Source organism: Saccostrea cucullata, unplaced genomic scaffold, assembly GCF_032062105.1.
Source record: "Saccostrea cucullata isolate Sc308-1 unplaced genomic scaffold, CSIRO_AGI_Scuc_v1 ctg3690, whole genome shotgun sequence".
In the NCBI taxonomy this organism is placed as follows: domain Eukaryota; kingdom Metazoa; phylum Mollusca; class Bivalvia; order Ostreida; family Ostreidae; genus Saccostrea; species Saccostrea cuccullata.
This window is the reverse complement of record NW_026932198.1, coordinates 4,833-23,565: the sequence shown is the minus strand read 5'-3', so window position 1 is coordinate 23,565 and position 18,733 is coordinate 4,833. Positions and strand designations below refer to the sequence as shown.

Here is an 18,733-nt window from a genome sequence, read left to right as displayed (position 1 = left end):
TAAATCGGATACAAGATCGTTTTTGTCGTAAGTATGCATTCATATTAGTACATATCAGATGCATGATTTAACTAATGAATTATTTTGTAAGAATTTAAAAACATATACAAACTGTCTAGAGTAAAATTTAAAAAAGAACCGTATTAGACTATCACATTAATTCTGTTAAGATTTTTACTATAGGCGAATCACTGGTGCAGTTATACTTACACTGAAAATCTGTAATCATGTAAAATATGGATTAAAATATTACATGCGGTAAACATGAAGATTTCTATTGAACAGACAGAGATGATAATCTTACTAATAAAACTGATCAACTTTCATGCTGCATACAAAAATCGCCAGCTGAATTTCTTGCAGAAAAAAATGTGCAAACTGCAGTATAAATATTACTTCATTCTGAAATACACCTTATGAAAAATGAAGAAAAAAAAACCAGTTTGCGAAAAAATAACGATATTATAAGATTTGTTACACTGTACCCCCATCCCCTTTCTAGAAAGCAATACGAATTAGCTGGTTAAAAGTTGTTTAGAAGTCTGCAAAATGGTACATTGTCGTAAATTAAAAATTAAATCATGATCTACAGGAAACATCCTTATTAGTGTCTGTAAAAAGATAATTTACTATATAAAATGAAATTAAAAAAAAATATCAATCCTCTTTCAAGCCATATTATGTTTGTTAACCCCCCCCCCCCCCACCTCTAGAAGGCGATACTTATGTGAATTTATGTGACTTTAAATTGTGCTTTTGTAAAAAAAGAAAATTATAATTTAGGGATACATGCTTATTTATTTTTGTCTGAAAAAGGATAATTTAGGAAGTAAATTTGTAATCAGTGTTGTGGTGAAACCTGGAAGATGAGTTTGCTGGATGTCAGTTGAGTGATTAAAAACAATTGATGTGGTCAGAACTAAATAATTTGAAAGGTGTGTTAAACACACGGTGCCCCCATCCCTCCGGCTGTGACCCAATAAATTTTTTTAAACTGGTGTGAACTATGAACTGACCATAAGAATGTTTCAAATCACAGGAGAAATTCTTCCTACGTAAACAGACTTTCAGGGTCTCTTAGCATCATGCCATTTTGATTGACAGGTGATGCACAAGGATTTCATGCGTGCAGCATGCATGTACAGAGAACGGATTATTCATTGCATAATAGTTGTAAATGGGTTGATTAAAAAGCATCATAGACTGATTAATTGTGACTTTGGCGATGTAAATAAAATGAAGAAGGAGAATGAATACAAATCATTTTTTTTTTACAGATAATGTATTAAGGGGTTGGATCTCTCTATCCCCCTTTTCTCTCTCTCTCTCTCTCATTCACATCATTTTTACAGGCTTTACAGGAATAGAATAACTTAATAAAATAAAGAAAAACGTATTAAAATAATTACTTAATACACTGAAAGGATTATTGAAAACATAAATACTTGTCTGTGAAAAGAATGCTTTCTGTTACGAGAAAGTGCTCGGAAGTAATTGTATTGATTTCGTGTTTCTACTCTGATTTTCATATCTATTTTGTTTACTGATATTTCTCTTCTGAAGCAAATGTTTAAACGATAGATCTACAATTTTTGAAAATAAAAAAACAATGTGCATATCTAATTACTAGGAAAAAAAATAAAGCAGAAATAGTCATATTTATTTCTTTAGATCAATTAATTAGAAATAATTTATATATGTGCGTATAGAACAAGTATATACCCGGTATTATATTAATTCCTTTTAATTATGTTACAACTTTATTTTAAAGTGATTGATTGATTGATTGTATACTGTTTAATGTCCCTCTCCAGAATATTTCACTGATATGGAGACGTCACCATTGCCGGTAAAGGGCTGCAAAGTTAAGCCTATGCTCGGCACTTACGGCCTTTGAGCAGGGTGGGATCTTTATCGTGCCACACCTGCTGTGACACGGGGCCTCGGTTTATACGGTCTCATCTGAAGGACCGCCCCATTTAGTCGCATTTTATGACAAGCAAGGGGGTACTGAGGACCTATTCTAACCCGGATCCGCCATTTTAAAGTGAAAAAATATTTCATTTAATTTTTTTTTCCTTTTTAAAATGAAGGTTCAGCATACATAAAAAATAAGTACGGAAATATTTACGAGTTCTATATATATTAATACATATAGATAATCCAATAAAAAGTCTCAGTGGTCGGAATTAAATACTTAAAATATAAAAGAAAAACACGAAAAACTTCAGTAAAGCTTTAGGCCTTTCATTCTATCTTCAGAAGCTTTACAAAATTTTTGTAAAGCTTCTGAAGATAGAATGAAAGGCCTAAAGCTTTACTGAAGTTTTTCGTGTTTTTCTTCTTTATTTTAAGTATTAATACATATCTATACATAATGCCAAAGACATCGGTGGGATGATGTTTTTTCTTTCATTTTTTTTTTTCATTTTTCTTCCATCACCGCTGTAGTGTAAATTTATGTTTAAATTGAAACCAAGATATTAATTTGTTAATAGTGGAAATATAATTATATACATGCATTAAGTACTTCAAAAGTCATTTAAAATGAATTAATTTTTAGCAACCAATCAAGAATTAAGGCTAACAGGCTCCGCCCACTTCATTTGCATACCGTTTCCCAAAGGTTCACAAAAAGAACCGTTCCATGCAAGAAACGAAACGTACTGTCCACAAAGCGTACCGTACCATCCACAAAGCGTACCGTACCGTTCACAAAACAAACCGTTCTGTTCACAAAGGGTACCGTTCCGTGCACGAAGCGTACCAAATCGTACCGTTCAAGTGGTGTAGTAGCACAGTTTAGGGTCTGTAGGTCATAGCAAAGAGAAAAAACTCATTGAGACCAAAATATAACTCATTTGAGTTATTTTTGAAAATAACTTGTTTAAGTTGAGCCCCTGACTGTGAGAAGATGTTTTAATGATCCCACCCTATTTTTGTCTTTTCTTGATTATCTCCCCTTGAAAGAGGGCATGACCCTTCATTTGAACAAACTAATATCCCCTTTATGTTGTGTGATTAGCTTTTTTTGTTTTAATTCTGGCTGAGATAAATTGATTAAGGTCATCTAAATACAAACAATTCAAAGTAAATTACTGTACTATACAAATTTAAAGATCAACATGTATTTTTGTTTGTTGTTTAATGTCCCTCTTATATTTAGTTTATTTAACAAAACATATAACTTACTAGAGTATTAAATCTCAAGTTTTGAATACTGATTTACATGTGGATTGGTCTCTTAAATTCAGTAATAATACATTTGGTCTCCCTTATGCATACAATATACTTGTATTATAAAAATTTAAAGACTGACATGCATTTTTGTTTGTTTCTTTGTTGTTTAATGTCCCTCATAAATTTGTAATTGTAAGCATGTAATTAACTAGGGTATTGAAATATATCTGAAATATATCTGAAGTTTTGAATGCTGATTTGCGAGTGGATAGTAGTTGGTCTCCTTAATGCAGTAATAATATATTTGGTCTCCCTTATGCATAATGTATATTATGTAAATTTAACTATGTATGATATGTGAAAATCAAAATTTTCTCTGACTGATAGTGGTTCTTTCAATTCAAGCACACAAGTCAACAGCCAAATTATCATGAATAATAAAATTAGAAATGATTTTATCATCTGTCTCAATCTACATGTACGAATCATGAATTTAAGAATGTTAATATATTATATATGCATTAAGCATTAATTTGTAAATTTTGGACAATTAGTATGTTTAGCAAGAGTTGGAAATTACTGACTGCCCATGGCAGTCTGTTTTTGAGGTAGGGATTAACAGTCTTTGACAAATCCCGGGAGTCCGATGCCCGGGACCTGGTAAAATTGGAAGCGGGCATGTGGAAATTGTACACTTAAAAGCCCGAAGGGCATGTTAATTCTAAGGCATAAGCCTTGGTATAATAAATTTAAATAAGACCAATAACATTAAATGTATTTTAAAGTCTTTGATTTTCCGTCTAAGTGAAATAATACCAAAAAAATTTACCGACATCTCATTTTACCACGATTTCCAAGGAACTCTTCTGCAAAAGAGACACAAAAAGTGTACAGGTTGAAAACAAATGGCGAGACAAGAAATTGACAAAATTGATTTTCAGATTATTTCCTTGGCATGAAAAGGCAAATAAGAATAAAATAACTTGATAAAATTCTGGGCATGTAAATATTTGTTCGGGCTTGCGTAATTGGTGATCACACCTGCCCGAAGGGCATGTGCTGAAAAAAAAGATTTGGCGAAGACTGGATTAATCTCTGTACATGTAGTTCTGGTCATTTAAACAAATTTTCTCTGTTCTCTATTCTTTTTTACAGGGTATAGTAAGTCTGTAGAAAATAAGTAAAATATAATATAACAAGGGAGCACTTCTAGTTAAATGTATGAGTTGACCTACGATTAGTGTTGTCAAATCAGATGATTTTTAGTAACCGGGTACTCGCCTACTTTTCAGTTCAAGTAGCTGGTTATGCAGATGATTTTTCTTTAGACCTCAAAATACCTGCTTTTGCAATATACTCAACAGGAACTAGTATAAGTATTTGTAACTTGTTATTTCCATATCTTTTTTGCATATTTTCCATATTTGCATATATGGAATAAAGACAAGTACATGTACATGTATGCATGTAAATCTGCATATCTGACACGTTTTGATTGGCTAATGCACTGATGTTTGAAGCAGTAAAACAAGCATGAACGAGAGAGAAAGCTTTTCATTGTGACTTCATAAGAGAGCAACCCAAAAACACAATGCTCCGTGATGTATTTAATGTAACAAAACAAGACAGAAACAACAAACAAATGCATAGATTGCATTAGAATTGGAATAATTATCTTTAAAATTTAATTTGGTATTTGCGACCGTTAATGCTGATTTAACAGTTGAAAACATGTGTTTTAGTTCTCACACAGAAAATTAACTTTATTGAAAGAAAACCATAGGATATATTTGTTATGAAGAGGGGTATTATGTAGGGCTGCCACGGTTCAGACATTTTTCGGTTCAGTTTGGTTCAGAAAATAAATTCTCGGTTTTCGGTTTTTTCGGTTCGGTTTTCATTTTGAGAATTTAAATAAAACATCTTTATATATATCAAAGGATAATAAGGATTAAGGACATTGTAGAAAGTACTGCTGACACAAATTTCTATCCATTTTATTCAACAGAACAAGTTGTTAAATGTAACAAAAAATAACAAAGTAATAAACTTCTTGTTTAAAATAAAATAAAATAAATAGTTATTGACTAGAATTATCACCAAATCACAAGTGTGGGAATATTTCACGTTTTTGAAAGTAGGGGACGTGGTTGACAAAACAACTACTTGTGATTTGGTTTTCCTTCCACATGTGTATGCCATGTTTAAATGTCTTCGATGTTACCTGTATTTTCATTGGTTAAAGAACCCTTCATTGAAATAAACAACCAATCACAAAGCGTGTTGCAAGCAAATTAGTATTATATAAAAGATAAAAAAAAAAAATGCATAGATTGCCGAACCGAATTTAAATCTTTTAAAATGATTTGGTATTTGAACCGAACCGAATGCCATTTCGGAGCGGTTAACCGAGTTTTCGGTTAACCGTGACAGCCCTAGTATTATGGAAATACATGAGAATCTTTGAAAATCTAATGCATACAAGCCACGGTTATAATCCTTGCCAATATACATTTTACAAGGACCACATATGCATAAATGCCAATCTAATTAAAATTAGATAATAGATCCTTTCCCATACTCACAACACTAACATTTGACATCCCAAAGAGGGTAAAGTCAGAGGTCAAATTTAGAACAACTGATTTGGATCAACAGATATACAATGATTTTGAAGGCGACATTATATGATTGGTTGAGGGAATTTGACCTCTGACTTAACCTTTTATGGGATGTTGTTAGATATTAGTGTAGCAAGTAATATGAGCAGATATAAACATGAAGTCTAATTTTAATTAGATTGGCATATATTTCAGTTTTTAAATGTCTGCATTGCTGATATTGGTTTAAATGTAAAAATTTTACAAGGAATTGTTCAAAACTTTGCTGTTGATTCAGAAAACTGAACATAGTAAAAGAAAAATCATTATGATTTATCTGTGTACTAGTATATCATGATACCTCATGAATGCTTTGTATCTAAGTTTGTTATTTTTTTTTTCTTTTTGTAGATTGAATCTGTGTTAAAACTTGTCCAATATATAAAGACAATGGGTGAAAAAGTACAGCTTTGTTCACAGGAACTTAATACATCATCATAAGGTAATTTCTTTTATTGAAAAGGGGGATTACACAGCATCTTTCAGGTATAATTGTCTTCTCAGAAAATTGTAGAGATATGCAACTGAAGGTTGATTATTATAGTGACATTTATTTTTTTCCTTTTTGGCTAATACTGTATACAGGGTTATTTTCGCCCTGTGTTATTTTCGCCCTTTCACACTTGCAAACAATTTTGCCCCCTTTTAAATTCGCCCAGTCAAAGTTTTGTTTAAGAAATTATACTGTATTCTATGAATTCGCCCAAATGAGAGTAGGGCAAAAGGGGCAAAAATAAAACGGGGGCGAAAATTTCCCTGTATCATGTGTATACAGTACTTTTATGATTTTCACTTGATTATTGAAAAAAGCCTTTGATATCACTGCTGATTTTATTTCATGATTATAGTGGATGGAGAACAGATTATGATTTCTTACAATTTATTACTATTACAGATCATTTTCCTAAGATGGGTGAAATCAACAGTCAAATACTGACACTTTAAAGAAAAGCAAAAGACATCTCAGGTAAAATGAAAAAAAAAACAAACTCATTTACAGTTTTATTAATTACTAATCTTTAGCTTGACAAACCAGAAATTTCCTATTTGACAATCTACAGATCAAGATTGATTGAATGTATGTTGTTTAATGTCCCTCTCAAGAATTTTTCACTCATATACCCAGGTCAAGAATGCAGAGTTTATACATTGTAGACTAGTAGGATTTCGGTCAATTATTACAGGAAAACTACAGTCCCTATCAAGAATTTTATACTCGTATGAAGACACCACAACTTGCCGATGAAGAGCTACAAATTTTTACCTATATGCCGGCACCTACTGCGACATGGGACCTTGATTTTTACATCGGTCTCATCTGAAGGATCAGTCTCTGTGTTCCATAGTGGGAATCAAATCTGCCACATAAGGATCAAATCCTTATTTCTTGACTCAAGAGCAGACGCTCTAACACTATGCCACCCAGGCTTCTAGACTTTTATGAGGATCGCTGACTTATACAGTTGATGGCTTTCTTTTACACAATGTATGGAAGCTCTTTAAAAATATAAAATTTAGTCCAACATTTAATTAACAAAAATATTTTTTTTTTCAGTGCACATATAAGTTGTGTTTAAAGAAAACAACAACCACTGTACCCTCAACACCCGGCCTTCACATGTAAGTCCCCCTCACACCATAGCTATGACTATTTCAAATCTTTACAACTTACTGAACTGTGACACAACATACAGACTGTACATTTAATGTTCATGTCATAGAAATATGACGTTACCTTTTCAAAGTGCATGAAAATGCACATGCACAATTGCAGGAAATGGTTTATGTATGATTTTGCGTCAGAAATAGGAAATGGTTTATGCGTTAAAATGTGTGACTGTGGGGAAGGGGGTTAAAGGTTTTCTTATCTATTAACAATTCTGTACCTACATGTATGTACATGAAACAGATTTAAATGTCCAAGTATACTGTCAACTGTAAAAGTCTGTGCTTCTTGCAAAAGTCCATGAACTCAGTGTTAAAGCGACTGTTCGGCTGCATATTGTGTGCTTTTTCATTCAAATATACCCAATATAAAATTTAAGGAGTAAGGAAGAAAGTTGAAGTCAGCAGTGTTAGAAACATTAATACTCTCACGCTATACAATTACTCAAAATTTAATTCGAATTAGCTAAATATGTAATACTCTCACCCTATACAATTACAAAGTTAACAAAATTAGAATCTGCCAGAAAATCAAGGGTCATACCTATTTACTTGTATAACGTGGATCCTAAAACAACACATGTCTACACTTTGGGACTTACAATCATAATGGAATATGAGGTAAAAACAAAATTTTCTCAAAAGCAAAATATCATTACTCTTTGATGAATTAATAATCTTTTACATTTCAATCTGCATTCAGACAAATTTAACAGAATTAAGTAAAAATGTTGACCTGATGTGTATTGGGGCCCAGCAAAGAAAAATTCACCAAAGCATACATTATCACGGCAAAATGTCAAACAAAATACGTTCTGCAGGTCCATTACAATTTGCACTTCAAATGGCAATTATTTTTACTTGTCATAGGTGCATTTTTATCTTGAGTTTACATTGATTTTTTTTTCTTTGTAAGCCACATGGAGATACAAGTAATGATAGCTTGTATCAACAAACCTGCAGAATAGAACCGTAGCAAACCCGGCACAAGTGTTGCCGAGACCTAATGTCTTCATCCAATGATTAAATTATACTCCCAACTAATTTTTTTAGTAGGAAAAATTGCATTTCAAGCCCTGTAATATACTACAAGATTTGTCACAGAAAGTCATAGACAGGGAAATTAGTTCAGTTTCATTTTGCTAGATTAATTAAATTTCTTTCCTTGTCATTGCAAGAAGTAACATTTTTGATCATGCATTTCAAGTTTCATGATATCGCGTTTAATAAGAAAATTATGTAAGAATAAAGAAAGCATGTTTAAGTGTACATCGGGGCACGAAAGGAAGCGTAATTTTCCTCTCTCTTCCTTTATCTGCTTCACAAGCGTCTGTTAACATTAAATGATATTTTTTTTAAAGTGAAAGACCACTCTTCACTAGGGAACTTATTTAAAATAACAACTGTCTGTTATTTTTTTCTTGTTTATTTTTTTTTCAAGCAAATTCAAATTTAAGTCAAAATTTAGTCGAACATTGCACACAGCAGAAAAAACACATTGTTTGATGTCATTCGTAGCACAGATTGTTCCCCATTGCCTGCATTTAAAAAAACTGTTCTCTTATTCTTAGTATACATACTTTAACTATTTTTGGTATAGAGGAGAAACTCTCATTGAATTTCAAGACATTTAAAAATAACTTCTTTATTAAAATATAGTGTGTAATATCACTTCTGTACTATTCTTTCCCATCTTTGGTGTATATAAACCATATCCAAAACAATTAATTACATCTCTGTGTGCCGGTTACACATTTGACAATGTCATTTTAATCAAACTCAATTCCAATGACACTTGAAAATCATGAAACCAATTGTCTGTTTCTTAAATGCTATTTGAACAATTTCTAAAGCGAGGTAAATTATTGACAAACAAGTTAATGAAACAAGAATATCTCATTTAGTCTTTTGTTTAAATACAATGTCATCATTTTGTAAGTTCTTTTTCATGGTCAATACCATGACCTTGTCAGAAAATACAACTTATCATTGAGTCAAATGCTGACTGATTTTGTTTTTCATACCAATTGTTAGTCCATTATTTATACACTGAATTGACGACGGATGTTTCCGTTTTTTCACGATCATGACGATGAGCACACGACGGGTGTGACCGGTCATTGCAGGGGATGCTCACTCCTCCTTGGCACCTGATTCCACCTCTGATGTTTCAGAAGTCTTTGTTTGCTCTGCTCCTATTTTGTATTGTTTTATGGACTTTGATATTGAATACTGTTAATGTTATCTCCATATCCTCCTTATATGAAATTTTGATATATATAAGATTTTTATTCTGGTTTCACTGATTAAAATTTGAGTTCAATGTTTTACAGTTAGTGAATTGCTATTTCTTTTGTTTGTTTGCTTATATTCAGACCAATGGTGTTGACATATTTTCAAATAATTAGGATAAACTTACCACTCTAGTGTACCTTTTGTCACTGAAGTTATATGAATGGTCAAAAATTGACTAACTTTCATTTTTGTGTCACTTTCAGAGCAGAACGACACTTAGAGATGCTTTACTTGGTGCCTGTCTGTCCGTCTGTCACACTTTACATCTCCAGAACTGTAAGAGGTATGGTTTTGATATTTTGCAAATATATTTCTTGGCACTAAGGCTTTTGTAAATTACCATGGTTACTGACCCCATGACCTTTGACCTACTTTGCAAAAATATTGCCGATAAATTTGGTCATTTAATTAAGAGGAAAGCGTTAAGTCCAATGGCATTTTTATTTAGCACGTGCACTGATTGTCACTGAACATGATATATGCTATTATTACAATTTATTTGACTTGCCTTTCTTTACAAAAAATATTCCGTACAGTTTGTTTTAACTTATGGCTTTGAAATTTTGAGAGAATTTAATTAGCATTTATACATGTTTATAAGCTCACAATACTATACTTTGAAACCCTTTCTTTCTGAGGATTTTTGGAAGCACCTACATGTGTATTTTATAAAATGATAAATAGTTATTCCTCATAATTTCAATTTAATTATTCATTTGATTGCCTAATTCTATCCCATTCTTTTCCATTTGATCCTTTTTTTTTCCTTGCAGACAAATGCATGAACCTCCAAAGCTCAATGCTAATTTTAATTTAAAAGCTGGCCACTCTTAGATTTATTTATCTCTTTAATGAAGCTACATAGCAGGCTACATATACATTCCTCAAGAATACAGGTGACTCTATATACTTCAATCTTTAATTTTCTTAAAATTAGGTACATGAAGTTGCTTCCAAACATCTGAAAGTTCTATTACAATTATCACTATTTTTATTAGTTTTCTTCATGTAAGTTTAATGTATTTTGAAATTTAAAACTTTTATTTGTGCCAGGTAAGAGAGAAATTCAGTTCTAAAATTGCCCTAGGAGTTCTTGGATTGCATCATACTGCTTACAGGCCTTGACAAAAAACAGTGTCTTGAAAAAAAAACTGAAAATATTCAGTGAAAAAATTGATGAGAGAAAGATCCACTAGAAATTTTGAAGCCTTTGAGCTGAAATCTGGACTTAACTGGTATGTCTTACGAAGTCATCAGTTGTGTATAATAAATACAATAAACACTTTAGTACAATCTTTAGATATAATTTGTAGCTCGCATACTTCAATTATTTCATGAAATTTAAGTAAGAATGATAATTTCCTGCTGTCTAGCTAGATTAAAAACTGTTATAGTCCAAATTTGATATTGTGAAATAATTCATTTAGAAAATCGGATATGCATACATGTGTGTATACTTGCATGTAAATTAATTGTTAAAGCAAGTTCAATTTATCATTAAGTTGAAAGTTGACTAATTTTAGTGCATCTTTTATGTAAAAGTATGGATGAAAACCATTTGATTTTTGTACCTTTGAATGTATTAATCAATTTGTAAAAGCTCTTTTGATACACTGTTTGATATTTTATAAAAGTTTTTAGCACATGCAATCAGTAAATGTGTCACAATTTTGATTTGATTACTATTCTGTTTTTAAGAAGTAAAAAAGTGTAAAGTTCCATGTAGCTTATACTAGTTTAGTGGCACATGGTACTGGTATATCGTGTATATTGAACTGTCAATGAAATAAAAGTCTAAATAGTCAAAACACAGGATTAGGTAGGGAATGCACTATCTTGTATGGTAATAAATGTTAAACTACTACTTTTTTTTTATTAACAAAGGGTATGCTTGAGTGACTGTATTTTAATAAGCAGTGAAAATAAAATAATTTTTAAGCATTTGAATTATTTTGATTTTTTTTTTTTGGTCTCTGCATGTTTATATAATGATTGCAAATATGCATATTGAACATGGCATCCACATATTGCTATACTTCATGCATATGGGGCATACACTGTAGCTTTTACTGAATCTTAATCATAACCTTGAAATTTTATGTACATTTGTACATGTAGAACATGTGGTCATGGTTTCAACTGGTCAACCGTATTTAAGGAATCACTGTCTAGTTAGTAGAAACCCTGGCATACATGTAGTCTACAACTACTAGCTAGACAGTGATTCCTTTTATTTCCATTTAATTGTGAAAAATTATTTATTTACATTTTAGAAATACATACTGAAAGATTTATATTCTACGAGCCATTCCCATGTCAATGTCAATAGTCTCCGCCGTCTGACATCAAACACAAAGTCAGCCGCACGAGATTTACAGACGCACAGAAGATTTACATGCATATTAGGCTTCCTTAGCATCAAACTCAATAGACAGACCCACACAAGATTTGCATGCATATTAGGCCTCCTTAGCTTCTGGCCTATATTGCTTTGCCTAATTTACATTCCGGTAGAATTATCAGAAAATCAACTCCACTAACTTTCAAAGAGTTAACACAGAGACTGAAAACAAATAGAAATATTCTTCAGTCACAAAGTATTTAAACAGATATAGATATTTGTTTCCCACAGTGGAATTCAAACACATGACATAAGGATCAACTTCTTACTCATAGACTCTTGAGCATAGGCCCTTACCACTGTACTACGTATACGTGGGTGACAGCATTGAGAGTTAATCGTAAATATTAGAACAAGCTACTCTGGGCTTATAAACTGTACTTTCTATATAAGACTTGTATACAAGGACTATAGTTTTATATACAAGGTTACCTAACCTAACTGATCATGTTGAGTCACATAAGCACAAATATCTTTCAGCTAATCTTGACGGATGATCATCAGCAACTATTTTAGATGGATACAATATGTTAATTAATGTATAAACACAGAAATTACTGTGAAAGAAAAATTGTCTACTTAAGCCAGAAGTTATATTTATGAAAATATACACTGGTCTCCATAAGCCATATGAGAGAAACATAAAATATTAGGGAGACCACTTTTTTCATATATTTTTAGTAGGCAGGTTTAATGAAAAAATGAAGCAAGAGTCGGCTAAATGGTGGTCTATAGATCATAGATCTGGTATTCCTCTTTAGAAAAATGCATAATTAAAAAAAATGTATATTGTCTCCTTAAGCCATATATAAAGGTCTGGTCTCCCTAGTCCATAAATCATATATATATATTTGTTATATATTATATTTTTTTTTGACCAGAACTATTTTTATTTTTCAGTGCATAGGAGGCTACTACTTAAAGCTGACATGAACTCTTAAAAAGGCATCAGTTTTCATCTTTGTACGACTTACTACATTCCTGTACGCCCTTGTCCGCCATATTTCTTAAATTCCGCCATATTTATCGAAGATTTTTGGCCACCTGTACCTGCTATATATAGCCTTGTAGAATTGTTTCACTTGAGTGATTTTCTAGCCTGGCTGTCGACATGTACACATCTCCGATAGCATAGTTTTTAGAAGTCCATAAACTGAATAAAATGACCAAATACATGTTTGAAAAGTAAGAATTCAACCAAACAGTAGACCTATACCGAGAATTAAATTATTTTTGAATGCATTTGCTGCAATATAGAAAATACACTAACACGGAATACATTCATGTACAGCAAAAATCCATGCAGGTCGAGAAAACGCGTCAAACGCAGTGATAAAACATTTACCTGAATATACTGCTATCGTTACAGGGATGTGCACATGTCGAAAGAATTATCCTATTTTACTTTTATTGAAAAATGCATCTCAGTAATCCATTGCTAACTCAACAGTAAAAGATGCTTGGACACACGTGGCCCATGCCGATCAATTTATTTGCTCAGGGAAAATATCAAAGGTTGAAAGCTCAGTGGGGTTGATTGAAAAAAAATGCAAGTGATTTTTTCAAAACTAAACATTAATCTTGTCTGTAAATGTTGCAAATATAATTTATGATTACATGGTTTAACTTCATTAAATTTATAATAAAGCATGCATTATTACGAATCATTCACCTTTTGAAGATATTTTCCTGTGATAGGAGGGAAGGGGGGGGGGGTGTAATAAAACATGCATATTAACACTCTCATAAAAATAATTTAAGAAAACGTCTGAAACAGATTGATTTCTTTATGATTAATTATTATCAAATAAATACTGTGTATTGGCTTTATTAGACCTAATATAATTTGATTTAAAGTTATTTATAATTCTATGCACAATGAATGAAAACATACCCCACGCTCCCCCAAAAGTCGAAGTGCTGAAATTCCCAGAAAAAAATAAAAGAATCGTAATCTTCTTATTATATGCACATCTATGCACATTGTGTCCTAAATATATGCAAAGTCTGACGAAATTGTGTGCAGCGGTTTATGAGGAATTGCGCTCACAAACTGCTCATCTTTATATTCAAGATATGGCCAAAATCTAAATGTAAAAGTGCGGAAATTCCCGAAAAAATAAAGAATTCGGAATTTCCTGGTGATGTGCAAATCTAGACACACATTGACTCCTATAAATATCTCGAAAGTTCGACAAAACTCTGTTCAGTGGTTATATGAAGTTGCGCTGACCAGAATTTAATGTGAATTAAATTTCTAGACATAAGTAATTAATGATTACTAGAAAAAGCAGATAGAAAGAGAGAGCAACCCCCCCCCCCATGAGAAATCCACATTCTACCTACAATTAGCTTTTTTAAAATTCTCTTGTCTGTTGTCCCGGTTCAGGTTCGACTCGTACGTTTGTGCATTGGTGTCGGACCCGGGGTTTGGTTGTTTTTTTTTTTTTTTTTTTTTTTTTTTTTTTACAAATATATACTTAGTATAGACATTGAACATTGCTGCGTAGGTTTAGCCTCCCCCCCCCCTGTCCACTTTCAATTTGCTTCCGACGCCAATGCGTTTGAGAAGGTATTTGAGAAAGTTCCCAATGTACCCATTCCTGTGATGTATATTTCACGTTTATTACATCACCCGCTTGAAAAGTGGGAGGGTATATAGTAATAGTTATGTCCGTCCGTCGGTCTGTTACGCTTTGGGGTACCCATCTCTTATCCGCAAATCCTCTTATACCACTTAGTGAAATTTACTAAAACTTTCACAGAATCTTAGGTTTATTACATATTACCATTGTGCACCTCCTATTTTACTTTTTGATCCGACACGTATTTTTGGGTTTAGCGACAACAGCAAAATATGGACATTATAACCATATGGGAGGCGGGGGTATCATTTAGTGAGCTCATTGCTCACAATACCTCTAGTTTCTCTTTCAATTTGGCCGTTTGGGTTAACTTCTTGTCCAAATTTAAATCATTATTCAATTTATGAAGTTTCGACATCCCGCCTGAAAAAAAAATCCTTGATCTGTCCTAAGGATTAATAAATGGTACAGCAGAAAGTGCATAGGATCTTATACCTATTATTGCCCTAAGGGATGGTTACAGAGTGAGAGAGAGGGAGAGAGAGAGAGAGAGTTAGTTCAATATACAAAAGAGTAAATAAAAATTATCCGTATTCAACCAGTGTTAAGAATCCCTACCCTAGCTTTTAAAATTATCTCCCAAATACGCCTACACAAATTATTTTTATATAAAAAAAAAAAATAGCGAGACTATCAGGCAGGGATACTGAATTCTCGATAGACTCTCTATAACAACATAATTATAAAACATTTATACATTCCTCAAAATGCACATACTTTGTGGTCGGAGTGACACATTCTAAAAAAATTCAAAACTGAATTCGGCAGGGATGTCTGTCTTCCAAGAATATTTAGATAACGGTCATGTCAATTATTTTTGCACGCCCCCCCCCGCCTAAAAATCAAATGCCTAGATGTCAATCTGAACAGGGGATGGCATTTCTTCGTGTGTTTGTGTGTTAAAGAACGTATAGATCTATGTACACATAAAAAAGTGTATTCTGGTTAATTGCTTTTAAGATTTGAAGTAAATAATTACCGTACATCAAATTACTTGGTTTAGATTTGAGATTAGTACTAAAATAATCAGTTATAATTAACAAATGAATTTTGCGACGCAAACCAACTGCAGACTATATACATGACTTTGTATAGAATGTATATTAGAACTACATGTGGATAGACAATTCACAATTATAGCTTATGAACAGCAGTTATAATACCCCCCCCCCCCCCCTTCAGCCGCGCAAATACCAAATAACTTCTCTTTCCACTTGTGATATTTTCCCTGACCAAAATCTGATCAGCACGGACTAAGTGTATCGGCCTGCTAGTCTGTACGGAGTAATGACAGTGTGTTTACTTTTGAGCTTTTACGGAGTTTATTTCTTTTTTGTGATGCACATTTCAATAAATGGAATTCAGGGTGTATATCACTTGACTTGTGCATATCTTCGAACCGATGCAGTAACCTTATTCCCAGGTATGGGTACGTTTACAGCGTTTGAGGCGTTTTCTCGATATGCACCAATTGCATAGGGGCTGCAAATCAAAGACGGTGGTTGTTTTGTTCCATTCAAATGATATAATTTCAAAATGTGTTTGCAGATTTTACTGCTTTTTATTTCAAGTCTATTCTGCATAAATTGGCGCACTGTAAAAATACGTACGCGTGACGTGCATCTAAATGTCTCACCATACTTGCATTTTTTTCTTTTGATTCAAATCAATAATTATTCAGAAATATGATTATTATGTTGTTTATTGTGGTTTTGAAATGTCTTGATCTTCTCATGTGTTCTCATATGCTTTACCATCGGAGATGTGCACAAGTCGATACCCAAACCAAAAAATCATTCAACTGTAACGAGCGCTTTGGGGTATATATCGGTACAATGAGACAAGGTATCTGAAAGAAATATGGCGGAATACGGCTATAGTTGGTATGAAACAAGTCGTACATAGATGAAAATGTTGCGTTTTTAAGAATTCATGTCAGCTTTAAGGTTCACAACAGAGGTTTAAAAAGACATACGTATCAGCTAATGAGACTGGTATTGTTAAAAAAATTCATATTTTTTATCATGAATGCAAATGCATGATTTCTTTTTCATTTGCGGAGAAGGAACGTATTTTGCCTTTCAATATACAGAAAATCTCTATTTCTGAGGAATGTGTAATTTTAAAAAAAATGATTAAAAAAACTATCAAAGGTTTAACAAAGCAGAATGATTGGTATTAAAATATTATTTCATATCAGTAGCAGGGTTCTCCATCGTTTTAAATTTTACTGTGTTGTAGAGTTTACTCGAAGAACTAATGTTTCGCTGTATTTTCTTGATCAAATTCACAACTGAATCACAATTCATTATAATTAGAAAACAATACCTGATATCTTTTTTTTTTAAATCGCTAATACTTTACACGAATGGTTTGGTCGAAAATATTGAATAAAGTAGAAACACATTTTCTGAGCAGAACAGAGGTACTATTGGTCGATACAGTCGACCTTCCCCACATTTTTTGAAATTTTCCGTGATTATTTGTCACTTTTCTTAAGCGAATTACCGATTTACAAAAACAGAAACTTAATAGTTTCTATAACAGAATAGAAACAGAATAGTAAAATACTTTAATGACTTCCTTCAACATGTTGAAATTTTGCGCAATTAATATACACAAAATAAATACTTTCGGTACGATGTTATGTTTGACTTACAGAGCTAACATAAATTTAAAGCTGTGGCTCTATAAGAAAGACATATTTTAATACATTTATCTTTCAAACAATACAATCTATTTTAATGCTACAACTAATAAACCTTTAAACGGAAGAGTGAAAACAAATTATTTGTTTTTGTTCCTTCAGGCGTAAAGTTCAGCGAAGGTCTAGGAGATAATTGATTATTCAAGGTGAAGCCCTAGTTATTAAGTTCTCTACCTTTTGAAATTGAAAGACGGTAGAATTGTATGATAAAAGTAAGTTTAGCTTAGAGATCCTAGAGAAATTATATGTTTGGATTTTCAAATTACGTATATTACATATCTTACTATGTAAAACTTAATACTTAATAGCAAAATTTTTACTGTGTCGCATGCATAAAATTGGAATCATTACTGTGTCGGAGAAAATTTTACTGTGTCTGGAGCAACACAGAAAAAAGCAGCTCATGGAGAACCGTGTCAGTAGAATTGAATGCTTTTAAAGACATCTGAAGAAATAGGCTATAAAAAGTTAAATCACATCTTTGTTCATCTGCATAAAAAAATTTAAACACGATATAAGTTTTAATTTCTCTCGTATAAATTCCTGATTTCTATAGGCATTGAAAACGCAAATGAAATATTTCAGGATACTTCCCTCGAGTTCTATTTTTCAGTTTCCCTTGAAATTTTATGTGGATCCTAGGTGTTGTTTTTGACCTTCACAGAGATTTTCTACAATTATTTATTATTATTATTTTTTTTTTGGAGGGGGGGGGGGTTCTTAACATATGGGGTTGAATCTTGTATCGTACTCCAAGAATTTGAAGATTGATTGTGACCTTTGGATCAAAGGTCAATGTCATTAAAAACCACCATCTCTTTACCTTCTATCCTGCCAAACGAATTAAACACTGAAAGGTGTTTCTAGATACGTGTACTTCACTTTCCTTGTACATTTGGGCCAAGGTCAAAAGTTAAGGTCGATTTCAAGTCCAAAGAACAAGGTCATATTTGTTAATATCTTAAATCAACATTTTACTTAGGTTACCAATGATCATGACCTTGTCCTATAGGTTTCAAGGTTAATGGTCAACAGATCTATTGCATTATGTTACATGTCTTGATATTTATTTCTCAATTCATCATGAACATCAAGAACTCATTGACAAGTGTACTGGTGGTTTAACGCATTGTGTGCGGCAATGCGAATGCACGTCCTTGCACTATATTTTGGTAGAACA

The 18,733-nt window shown here is 32.4% G+C and overlaps 1 long non-coding RNA gene across 5 annotated transcripts in view; it reads left to right on the top strand.

Moving 5' to 3' along the window:
* Positions 1-11,747, top strand: part of LOC134234636 (uncharacterized) — a 33,215-nt gene extending 21,468 nt beyond the window's left edge. For 3 of the 5 annotated variants that reach the window (XR_009985214.1, XR_009985217.1, XR_009985218.1), the window contains 5 exons: positions 6,192-6,282; positions 6,736-6,807; positions 7,396-7,460; positions 10,004-10,083; positions 10,854-11,747. This is a non-coding gene — a long non-coding RNA (uncharacterized LOC134234636). Of the gene's footprint in view, positions 1-3,650; positions 3,789-6,191; positions 6,327-6,735; positions 6,808-7,395; positions 7,461-10,003; positions 10,084-10,853 lie in introns of those variants that run through there. The other 2 variants (XR_009985216.1, XR_009985215.1) reach the window with 2 other exon arrangements.
* The last annotated feature ends 6,986 nt before the right edge of the window (positions 11,748-18,733 follow it).